Genomic DNA, 11,699 nt, shown 5'->3' on the forward strand with positions numbered 1-11,699 from the left:
TCAGCGGCTTATGCGACGCTGAACTGCTGCGGAGGCTGCTGCCGCTGCTGCTGCAAGCTGCAGCGGCAGCAACTCCCGCTTCTGCTGTGCTCGCCTTCCACAGCACCGTAAGAATGGGGGCTTGGCTTGGCCCCCTCAGACGCCTCGTGAGGCAGCAGGTGTTCGTACACCTGCAGCAGCAGCAGCTGCTGCAGCAGCAGAGCCTCAATACGTCCGCTTTGCTGGGAGCAACGACTCTCTGCTACCACCATTTGGGATTCTATGACGCCCCTTTGCTGTTGCAGCTTGCTGCAGTCATTGGCTGTGAGCTGCAGAGGCAGCAGCAGCAGCAGCAGCAGCGGCACACAGAACATGCGGTTCTCATGGCATCCTTCCTCTGGCGCGCACTCTATGGCGTGCAACACCTCGCCGCCACTCCAAGAGATTTCTTGCCGCAGCAGTCCTTGCAGGAAGATGCCGAGGCGGCACAGAGCCTTCAGGGGAAATACTGGGAAGCGTCTCCTGCCTCGAAAACTGCCGCCGCCACACCGATGGCTTCAAGCAGCGCAAGCAAAGAAATTGGCAATTTCGTCCGCTACAGCAACAGCGGCAGCCCTTGGACTTGGCACTCTCCCTGGCTAGCTGCTCCTTTGCTCCTGTTGCAGCGGCTGCTGCTACCACAGCCACAATACCACAACAGAGAGCTGCTCCAACTGCTGCCCATCAAGATGTGGGCGCGGAAGAGCAGCAGTTTGCACGAAGAAGTGTTTACCTCCCTCCCTGATTCGCTAAGGGGTCTCGCCGCCTCAGAAGTGCAGGCTGGTCCGTTTGTGATAGACACCGTCATCAGCGCCAAGCTGCTGCTGCGCTGGCAGCAGCAACAACGGCAACTGCAGCAGGGAAAGCAAAAGAAACTGAAGAAGAGCGCCTCGCCGGACGGCGCGACACCTCCGACAGCAAAGCCGCGCAAAAAACAGCAGCAGCAGCAGAAGCAATCTCCCTTGCCAGATTCTGCTGCTGCTCCAGATTCTGAAAGGGTAGTCCCTCTGCTGCAAACGGGATGCCAGAAGACGCCAGGCAGCCTCGAGGAAGAAAAGCGCATGCGTAAGAAGAGCACCAAGGGGAGTAACAGCAGCAGCACACGCAACAGCAAGCAGCGCAGTGGCAGCCGCCCAGGCGAAAGGGCTGTGTGCCAGAGTCAAGAGGTGAGTAAGGGACTTGTCTTGTGACAATCGCGTGACACTTGCTCGGCATTAAAAGGAATGCAAAAATAAGTGATGCCTTTGGGTGTCTTGTCAAGTTTGTCAACAAAAACAGCGAATCTCACTGCTGCCTCCCCAGCTTCGCGCACAAAAACCTAGGGAGGGGGTGGCTGCAATCATACCCGTAAAGGGGCACTACTCTGCTGCTGATGGATGCGCCTTTGGTGTCACAGCGACATCTGAGACAGCGCAGGGCCTTTTCTGCAGTTTGAAAGTTTGTCCCTCTCTCTCCACACACACAGCAAAATGTGCGGCAAATGGGCTGCACACCCACTCTGTGTTGGCAACGGAGGGTTCATTAGGGGTCCTGAGCCTTTGCAACGGCAGCTGCGGCTGCACTTGTTTGCTGCTGTACGTGCCTTAAGACTGCAGCAGCTGCAGCCTGTCGCATTCGCTGCCCTGCACCACTGTGTATCCTGACGACGCTCCCGGATGCACACCTCTGCAGGTGCTGCAGCTCGTCGGCGGTGTCTTGTGAGCCACGCCGCGTTTTATCGCTAGGAGCAGAAGTGGAAGGCCTTCTGCGAGGCCTCCTGAGGAGGCTGCATTGCCCTAGAGGCAGCCGCTGAGGCCAGAAGGAGGGAGCTCCTGCAGCAGAGCAAAGGCTTAGGGGTAGCGTGGTGACGGTAGAGTGAAAGGCCGTGCACTAGAGTGGCAGCCAAAAGGGGAGGCAGCAGCAACATCGGCAGATCGGGGGTGGAGTGCGCGTAGAGAGGAACTAGCCGCAACTCGCCGTAGGGAGGGCCACGAAAGTACCAGGGTTTGGAGGCTGATAGGGATGGTGACAAGGGGGAAGAGCGTTGAAGAGCGCTTCAAAGGATGCGACAGCAGGCACGATTTCCAGGTCGTTTGGCTGTTTCTGCTCGTGTTGCTGCTGGTGGTGTTTGCGCGGCATGGGATTACAGTTTGTGGCGTTCTCGGCACTTGCGTAGAAGTCCTTGTCTTTACAGTGGGGGCACGTGCTGGTCGCCTGGTGTCTTTGCTGCTCCAGTTGGAAAAGGTGCTGCTGCTGCTGCTGCTGCACAATCTGCTGTTGGAATTCAGCGGCAGCCGTCACGCTGAGCCGTATAGAGTCCACCTCGTGCAGCAGCTCTTTCAGAAGGGCAACCGGAACGCAGTTCTTGCTGCAGCAAGAGGCCTCTTCGGCTGCGTCGCATGGCAAATGCCACGGCCCCATAAATTGTCCCCTTGCACCAACACCATGGCGAAGCACGATGTCTGCCATGGATGGCAGATATCTAGCTGCCAAATTCACACCATAATGTGTGTATACATATATGCGTATATACATATATATATATATATATGCATATGTATATATATGTGTATCAAGCGGTTCGACTCACCGAGAGACGACGGGCAAACGGATTCGACGGAGCGCTCTCTCTGCGTTTGTTGCTCGTCAGTGGGGGTAGCGGTGTGTGATGGCCAGCAGCACGAAAAGGGAGGCCTCAACACACGATCTCCTGGTTGTGCCGGCAGCAGCACATCCTCTGGTTCATGCTGTTGTTGCTGTCTCTCTGCGTGGCTGGAGGAGCACTTGAGTCGAGCCACTCTGACGGGGGAGGCGACATCGTAGGGGGTGACGGGGAGTCGCATGGCTGTGGGGTCAGTGACAATGTCGTATGCGCTGCTTTTGCGGCTTGTGCTGGGGAGGATGCCAGGAGACATGCGTCGTGCCTCGCGGTAGCTCGCTGAGTCCACGACGTACTGCTGCTGCCTTTCTTCCTGCAAAAGTCTGCTGCCCTCCTGCCGAGGTTGCTGCAAATTCTCCTCATACGGCACGCCAACTGCGCAATGTGATGCCGTCGGGAGTAAGGCCCCACAGCTCTTCATGCCCCCAATCGGCAAGACGCCGTACGAGCTGTCACAGAAGCTGCTGCTGCTGCAGCTGCTGTCATAAGATGCTTTCGGCCAGAGTAAGGATGTCGCAGAAAGCGGCAGAGTCACCCTAAGAGGCACGTCTTGGTGCACTTGTCGCAGTTGTTGAGACTGCTGCTGAGACTGCGCTTCCCACCACTCAGGAGAGAATACCAGCTGCGCCTGTAGAGGGTAATGCCCCTCCAAGCTCTTCTTGCTGGACTGCGTGAAGCCTGCGTCGCGTGTGTGACTTTCAAGAGGCTGTTGCTGCTGGGGAGGGGAGTCTCTTTGAGGCTGTGTGGGGTGTCGGTCGTCTGTAATCGTGTACGAGGCCTCTGCCTCTGCCGCGCGAGAAGGAGATTGAGGAGGCGCATGGCCAGCGTCGTTGCTGCTGCTGCTGCTGCGTCTGCTGTCACTGAGGTTTTGAGGGAGGTTACCAGCTGCCCACTTCAGAATTTCCAGGATGTCAGACGCAGGAAGTCCCCCCAGAACCTTCTTGATTGTGGAGACTACTTGCTCTCGTGGATCTTCTTGCTCCTCCCCTTGAGACGATCTTGCAGCCGTTTGCGAGATGCCGCATGGCTCGCTTTCTTGAGAAGAAGGCCGTGGGGAAGGAGCTGAACCCTCACTGGGAGAGGCATAGGCTGTGCTGTCGTCTGTGAAGCCCGCTGGAGGCGGCGCTTCTGTTCCTGCTGCTGCTACTGCTCCTGCCGATGCTGCTGCTGTTGCTGCCTCAGCTGAAAGCTTGCCTTGTACTGCTTCCGACGGCAGGGAGAGTCGGGAAGGGGGAGCAGTTGCCCCCCCCTCCTGAGCTCGGCAAGCTGCCTGGGCTGCACTGTAGTACGACACACCCTGCTGCGCCTCCGACAGCATGACGCCTTTGCAGTCTGGCCATACACCCAAGGGGGGATGCGCAAAGACGTGCTCGCAGTAGGGCGATCTGTAGGACAGTCTGCGCAGCGAAGTGCCGAAGGCGTGTGCGGCTTGCATGGGCGTAGTTGAAGAGACTGCTGGCAGCAGTGGCGGTGGCTGCTGCCGCTGCTGCAAACACAAAGGGGGGCAGCTCCCATAAGATGGGAGCTCATATTGGCTAGAAGGCTGCACGAGCAGCTGTCGCTGCGGGAGTAGCATGTGCTGCTGCTGTTGTCGGTCCTGCTGCTCCTGCAGACGCCACGTCACCATAGCAACAAGCTCGCTGGCGACAGCCCTTTTGGGGTCATGAATTTGAGCCTTTCAAAGCGTGCGAGGCTTCTTAAAGCGTTAAGAGGGTGCTGCTGGACTGCGCAGAACGCGGCTATACTTCCCCCGCCGCCCTAGGCCTTATCGCTCTGGGCGATACAATAGTCTTGATGCAGGACCTTTTCACGAAGACAAGCACCCAACCATCCACTGCCCCGTCGTTTTAGTGTATGAAACCGGATATTTCAGAGAAAAGACGAGGGAAAGCAGCAGAGAAGCGGCCAAGTGAGACGACGTTTCGGCGCAGCAACCGTCACCGTCGACATCCAGCTGTCGCGCGCGCTGCGGCTACCGTTGTAGCGGCAGCTGCTGGTGCTGGCTGTGAACCCAAACTTTTAAAGGCATTGTTTTGCATTCGAAAAGATAATAAGGCACAGAAGGAGGGCGTCGTCCTCCAGCAGCGGCTGCTGCCGCTGCCTCCCCCACTGGAACGGTCTCTCGCTGCAAGGCCGGCGTAGAGAGTTGCCCAGTCGCACGCTATATTGCCATCGGGCGCACTGGAGTTTTGGCATTAGATCCAGACTATCGCTCCCTTGCGCCCATAGAAAGCCTCTAGGAACTCAGCACTGAGAGGCTCGAGCTTATTTTGTAAAGGGTGGCAGCTGTTTGTTACACTACTGAAAAAGTGCGCCTGCGTCAAGGCGGCTTTTCGGCATTCAGCAGAGAGCGCGTTATGTACTAGTAGAGCGCCAGAAGCCTGTCTTGAAACTGCTTCTATTTTTGCTCGCGTCATGCAAAGTTGCATGGCAGACGTACTGCTGAAGCGTACTGATTGGACAACTGAGAATACAAACTTTACAGGTCACTGGCCTGCCATTGGATCTTACACCGCACCAGCCGAGGCTCCCATGAGAGAGACTTCCAAATGCGGAAGTCTGCAGTATGGCTCCTAGGTGATCTTGGCTACAAGGGCATGCTTAGCCGAAAGAACCTCCTGGGAGCCACCCCGCGCTGTAACTAGTCATCCTGCGGCAAGTAACCAACAGAGCTGTACTACCGCCCTTTAAAACAATGCCAGCCATACGGATCAGGAAGGTCCACAGCGCTGCCTTATTGGTTTGGCTTTCTGAACATCTTTTTTGAGCGGGGGCAGTGAGAGCACTTTTCGCGAGCTCTACACATGGAGACGTAATCTTTTGTGATTGGAGGCTACGGACTATGCGCAATCAGCGGTTTGCTGCGGGTGATCTTGAATGGCGAATCTACAAACTGCTAGCGGGCCGTTTAAACCCCCGTGTGCCCAAGAAATCTCAAGGACGCGAGCAGGGAAACGGTGTTATTCCTTTCTTTGAAAACTCTCGACAGCTGTCTATAAATTTTCCCCCAGGGCTGGAAGTTATACATGTTCCTCTATAGAAGCCTCAGATAAAGCGTCACGCTTTGCGGCTGGCCAAGCTATGCTTCGGCAAAATCTACGAAAGAAACCACAATTTCTTAATGGTGGATGACACAAACGAGCGGCTGGACCTGCCTGCCTGCCCAGGTTGCTCATGAACAGACTTTGTCCTCGAGAAGAGCACCAAAAGCTGTTTCCTGGTGTGCTTTACTGCGCTGCAGCTGATGGAGTTGGCAAGCTTAGACCAAATGTGTAAAGCCCGCACTGCCTTCTTTCTGCAAGTCGGCGGGCTGCTGTTGCGATTGCGAGAGCTACGAGCGCAGGCAACTCACTCCTGCGTAGGAATAGAGCCGTTTAAAGCTGCAGTTGAGCGCTTTTTGTAGTACACTGGCTCTCTTTACCCTAAGATCTCTGGGTAACCCAAGGGCCGGTTCGCTCGGGGTGTCTGTCCAGCTTGTTCCTCGCAGAGCATGCGTGGGTGCTTGGTTAGCTCTATATTGCAGAGGGGAGAACACTAGGTGTGTGGGCAGTGGCTTGCGACGATGTGCAACGGGGTGAGGATGAATGAAGATGCAGAGCCCTTCTCAAAAAGTGCATGCACACCGCCCCACCCCTCTTCGGCCCCCTGCACCTGTACCAGTCCCCCCTTTTTATGCCAAGTTTCTTTGCGACTAGAATGAATGCGTGTGCGGAGGCAATGACGGCAATAACGGGAAGGGAGATTTCTGGGAGAACCCTCTGATAACTGTCTCTCTTTCATGGAGTTGGAGTCAGAAAATATAGCCTTAGGTAGACTCTGGGAGTTTTGCCAGCGCTGCCCCGTGAAGAAAAAACGCTGCTACGTTGTAGCATTCACAGGTCACACGGCAAGAGCCTTCCGTACAGTGGTCAAAAGGAGCTTCCTGTTAGCCTGCTGCAGAGAGAGAGACAGACAGAGAGAGAGACAGAGAGAGAGATAGAGAGAGAGAGATAGAGACAGACAGACAGACAGACAGACAGACAGACAGACAGAGCCAAGTACTTCCGTCCCTACCTTCTAGCACGGTACGTGGGGAAGACTTCTCTTCGCGAGGAAAGCCTGGCCGTCACGGGAAAGAATATGCAGCAAGCGAGGGGAAAGCTGATTAACAGGGTTACCCTCGCCTGGCACATCCCACACAGCGTACCTACCCCCTTCCCCTCTTCTGTTTGTGTGCTGTGGGAGACAGGAACGCGATAAAAGCGAAGGTCGCTTGATCACCGCGATAGGTTGCCTGCTCCGTGTTTGTTTTGATGTAAGACTTCCCGAAACGCTTCCATCTGTAGCGTGTGTCTAATTTGAGAGGCGCTGAGCTGCAACTACCTACAGCTCGCTGGATGCCAGACTCAGTCAGTCTAAGCGCGCATGAAGCACGTAGGATCCCTCGACTGCGCTTGCCGCTTCCAACACATACGGGTTTAGTGCTTGCCCTTAAAAAGCCCTTCTTCACACAGCTAGGCAACGAAGGAAATTCCGAGGCAACAGATGGTTGGGGAGGATCTCCAGCCCAGGTTCGAGCAGCAGCGCTAGAGCGGCTACAGCTCCGTATATATATATATAAATATATAAATATATATATATATAGATGGCTGCATTCACCAGTCCTCGGGAAAGGTGGAGCGAGCAGCAGACACTGCTCCTACGTTATTAACTGCTTGCGGCATCCCTGTGGCTGCTTCCGCAGGAGCAGCAGTCATGGTATGCTGCTGAAGCTGGAGGAAGGGAAATTTCTTGTGCAAAAGAAGAGGCCTAGAACCGCCCTGTCGGCGGCTGCGCCACAACTGCCATATATGAAAATATGTGTCTCTAACTGCGGCGCATGCTGCAAAGCTTCACGCGTGTCTCTTGTCTCCCGACGCACTGCGTGTGACTCCCCAAGAGACACCCCAAGCGCCGTGCAGGTGAGCGGTGTTGCAGCCGGAAGCACACGCAGTGGGAGCTAGCAATTCTGGATGCTCTGCTAGTTTTTCAAAAGACAGACTCAGTACAGCCATCCACTACGATCTGTCAGAGGGATGTGTAACATCATCCCTTGAAGGCTGCACACCGCAGCAGCAGCAGCTAAGGCATCTCCAACTCCTCCTCCTCTGCGTCTGCGCCTAAAGCTGCTGCTCGAGCAGCGATATCTAAGGGTTCCAACTGCGCTGCCGCCGTCCACATTCCTATTGCCCAGTTATAAAGGACGGCAGAAGGAGCTGCCAGCATGGCGACTGCGCTGTCAAGTCTGAGAGCACTCTTCTCAGTCGCATCCAGCATGTGGAAGGTGCTGCGGCATTTAGCACAGAGGCAACTGTGCGCAACCAGAAGGTTCTCGCATCCCTCAGATCCTGTGCAGAAGGGCCTCACTGCCTTTTTCCCAAACCTCCCTTCCCACGCGACTCGGTTCAAAGCGCTCCGCAGACGAAGAACCACGCGGATGAAATTTCCTTCCCCCCATGATTTCCGGATAAGATGCTTACCGCCTGGAATGTGCCGTCAGCAGGATTGGCAGGTGCGGATGAAATGCAGTCGAGACTAGGGGGCAGTCCTCTGCCCCTCCGCTGACGCTGCTGCCTCTGCAGCCGTCAGCGAGACTATGCAAGACCTCTGCTGAGAGGCACGTAGGGCAGTCGCTGCTGCCAAGGCTGCTGACAACGCCTGCATCAGGGAGGTGCAAGACTTGGCTACCGTCCCTAAGGCTAAACACACTCAACGATCCGTCCTGGTTGCCTGCATGCAAGCACCACAGCAGCGTCAACAGCAGCAGCAAGCTACATACATGCATACCAAGACACAGACAGACAGAGGCAGAGAGAGAACTCGACGGCTCACACTGCGGTCTGCAAGACTGCGTAGCAAGTAGCTATTGGAGGTGCGCAACAATGGGAACGTAAAAAACTACGCGAAGCTGTCTTCCAATGCACGAAACACATGCCAACTTTTCCATTCCTTCACACACGACCCAACGGCGCAATGCACTACCTGCAACGAGCGCTTCATCCTTGACATCAAACAGCATTTTGTTGGGACGGCATGCGCTGCGCCTGTTCAGACGGAAGAGAGGTGTCTCTAAAGCCCTCAAATCCCAGCAGCGGATGAAAGGATCTTGACGATGGCCACTCAGTAACAACTCCCCACCTGCAAACATCAGCTGCAGCCACAACAGCGCAAAGCACAAAACGCCAACACCCCGGTGCTAAGCACGCACAGGCCTAACACAAGCAAAAGGAGAACGCATGAATAGTGGTTCGTGATGGCAGCTCGAAAAAAAAGAATCGCATCCATATACATATATATATATATATATACATACCTATATACACTATATATATATACATACTGTATATATACACACTGTATGTACATATATACTATATATATACTGTATATATACTGTATATATATACTGTATATATACACACTGTATACACTATATATACTGTATATACAGATATATATACTGTATATACAGATATATATACTGTCTATACAGATATCACGTCGAAGTGGTGCGAGAAGCGCCTGCTGCTGCTGCTGCTCTGGTTGCAGTTCTTGCTGTTGTATCGCTATGTGTGTCACCTCGTGACCTTTCCACCCTTAAACCACGTAACAGCAGCAGATTACCTGCGTGACACCGCCAGAGAGCGTCTGTCCATCAACAGCTGCTGTTTTATTCCTTTTGCTTCGAAGATCGTACAAACCCACAGTGCCAGCGTGGCTGCCGCAGGCGACCAAAGTACTCTTGCTGCTGCTTGACAGCGCAGCGATCGCAGAAATGATGCCTTTCTGCGTCGCATGGCCTTTGCTGCGGCGGTTCCCCAGCAGCCATTCCTGCAAAGCACGTCAGACGGCGAGAGAATAGCTGCGTCTCTGAGGGAGCAGTTGCGAGCGTCCAGCAGCCGCAGAGAGCGGCAGCACGCCTCAGGTGCAGCAGCTCACCTCGATCGGTTTGCCAGGGCTGTACGTATCGAAGAGGAAAAACGAACTTCTCGATGTTGCCAGCAGCTGCAAATGCTGCTGCTGCGAATTGCGCTGCTGCTGGGGAAGGGTGCACAGACCGTATACCTGCCTTAACTCGTCTCCCCTGTCCACAGCCATCAAGGAGCAGAGCAATGCGCCATCCCTGAGCCGCCTTAGCTGGATCTGCAGCAGGCAGAGGAGAGAGCAAACCACGCCAGAAGGGAACGCATGCATGCGTGCATGCGTGTGCATCTATGCACCCGCGAGACTTCAGTGCTGAACGCCCCCACACCTGCTGATGCCACGAGAAACGAACACACACAAGCTGCGCTGCAGCAGAAACAATCGTGCCAAAACTACACACAACGACGAGCCATAATCGTCATCATCTCCCCTCCCCGACGAAGACGACGACCGCCTCTCAGGTGTCTTGACACTCCGCGACACCAATAAAACAGGGAGGAAGAAAGGCAGTGCCAAAGGGAGGTCAGGAAAGCAGCAAGAGCAGCGCCGAAAAACGCTGCTTCTGCAAGAAACTGAAGGAAGGTTCAATGGAAGGCGAGCAACAAAGAGCGGGGCGGGAAGGGGGGGGAAACACATATCTGAAGAAGCTTGTTGCTCACCGGATGGTCGACTGCAGCAACCGCAAAACAACACCTGTCAGCATACTCCCACTGCAATTCCTGCGAGAAGGCAACGGCTCGAATTGCTTCCCCCTCGCACACCTCCAGCCAAGGCGTCATATTGCCTGCTGTACACGGTGCTCCTTCGCGGCTCCCCTCTCCTCCTACCGTTGGTGCAAAAGCTGCATCCCCTTCAGCTTCTTGCGAGGTGCTGCCTGAGGGGGCCATACAGCAAGCAAGCGCACAGCATGCAAACCAACACACCTCACTTCGGCTTTAGCAGCGCGCAAGCAAGGCGGCTGCCTCTTTGCGCACCAACGTACAACAACAACGAAAAGTGCAACTCCAGTAACAAGGAGCAGTGCAACAAAAACACCAAGAAGCCCAACAACAACAAGTGCAACAACAACAATAACAACAAGTGCAACAACAATAACAAAAAGTGCAACAACAAGAAGAAGCGCAACAATAAAAACGAGAAGAAGTGCATCAATAACAACAAGAAGTACAATAACAACAAGAAGTACAATAACAACAACAAGTGCAACAACAATAACAAGAAGTGCAATACCAATAACAACAACAAGTGCAACAACAATAACAAGAAGTGCAACAACAATAACAACAACAAGTGCAACAACACTAAGATGAAGTGCAACAACAATAACAACAAGTGCAACAACAATAACAACAAGTGCAACAACAATAACAACAACAAGTGCAACAACAATAACAACAAGTGCAACAACAATAACAATAACAAGTGCGCACTTAGATTCTCAGGTGTCGCGTAGAAGCGCATGAGTCCTCCCTCAAATACAGAGCAGACGCCGCTGCCGTCTGGCAGCCACTCTGCCCACTGCAAAGCTCCTGCCTCTGCTGTTGCTGCTGGCAATGCTGCAAGAAGAGAAGGGGGGAGGATATCTGTAACCTCACACCCCTTCCCGGAAGCGGCAGCCTGCAAGACGAGGCTTTTTTCGAATAGCGCAAAGCAGCTGTGGCGCATGCACGAGGCTCGCAAGCCCACCTCTGCTCCACAAGGCACGTGCCATTGCAGAGCGGCTGCTGCCCCCACCATTGCAATCTCCAACTCTCTGTTTGCTGTTGCAAAACTTGCGCTGCTAGCAAGCGAGATCCCCTCTCCCACCGTTGTGTAGGTAGCAGTCGCCCCCTACCCGTGTTCACTGCTCTCTTCCTCCACAAGCATGCAGCAGCAAAAGGCAGTCCTCTCGCACTGCTGCAAGTGGACGAACAGCCCGTCCCCTCCCCGCTCCGACGCTCCACTAGACGCCCTTTCACGCCAACAAACTCCGACAAAACTCCTACACGCGTCTCGCAAGTTCTCCTCCCTCCTGCCAAGCGCCTTGGTGCCGCGTAACCAGCGTCGTGACAGCGCAACGACGTGCAGCAGCAGCAGCAGCAGCAGCACAGCCGCTGTGCGG

This window comes from Cyclospora cayetanensis, unplaced genomic scaffold (assembly GCF_002999335.1).
Source record: "Cyclospora cayetanensis isolate NF1_C8 unplaced genomic scaffold, CcayRef3 CcayRef3_contig_3, whole genome shotgun sequence".
In the NCBI taxonomy this organism is placed as follows: domain Eukaryota; phylum Apicomplexa; class Conoidasida; order Eucoccidiorida; family Eimeriidae; genus Cyclospora; species Cyclospora cayetanensis.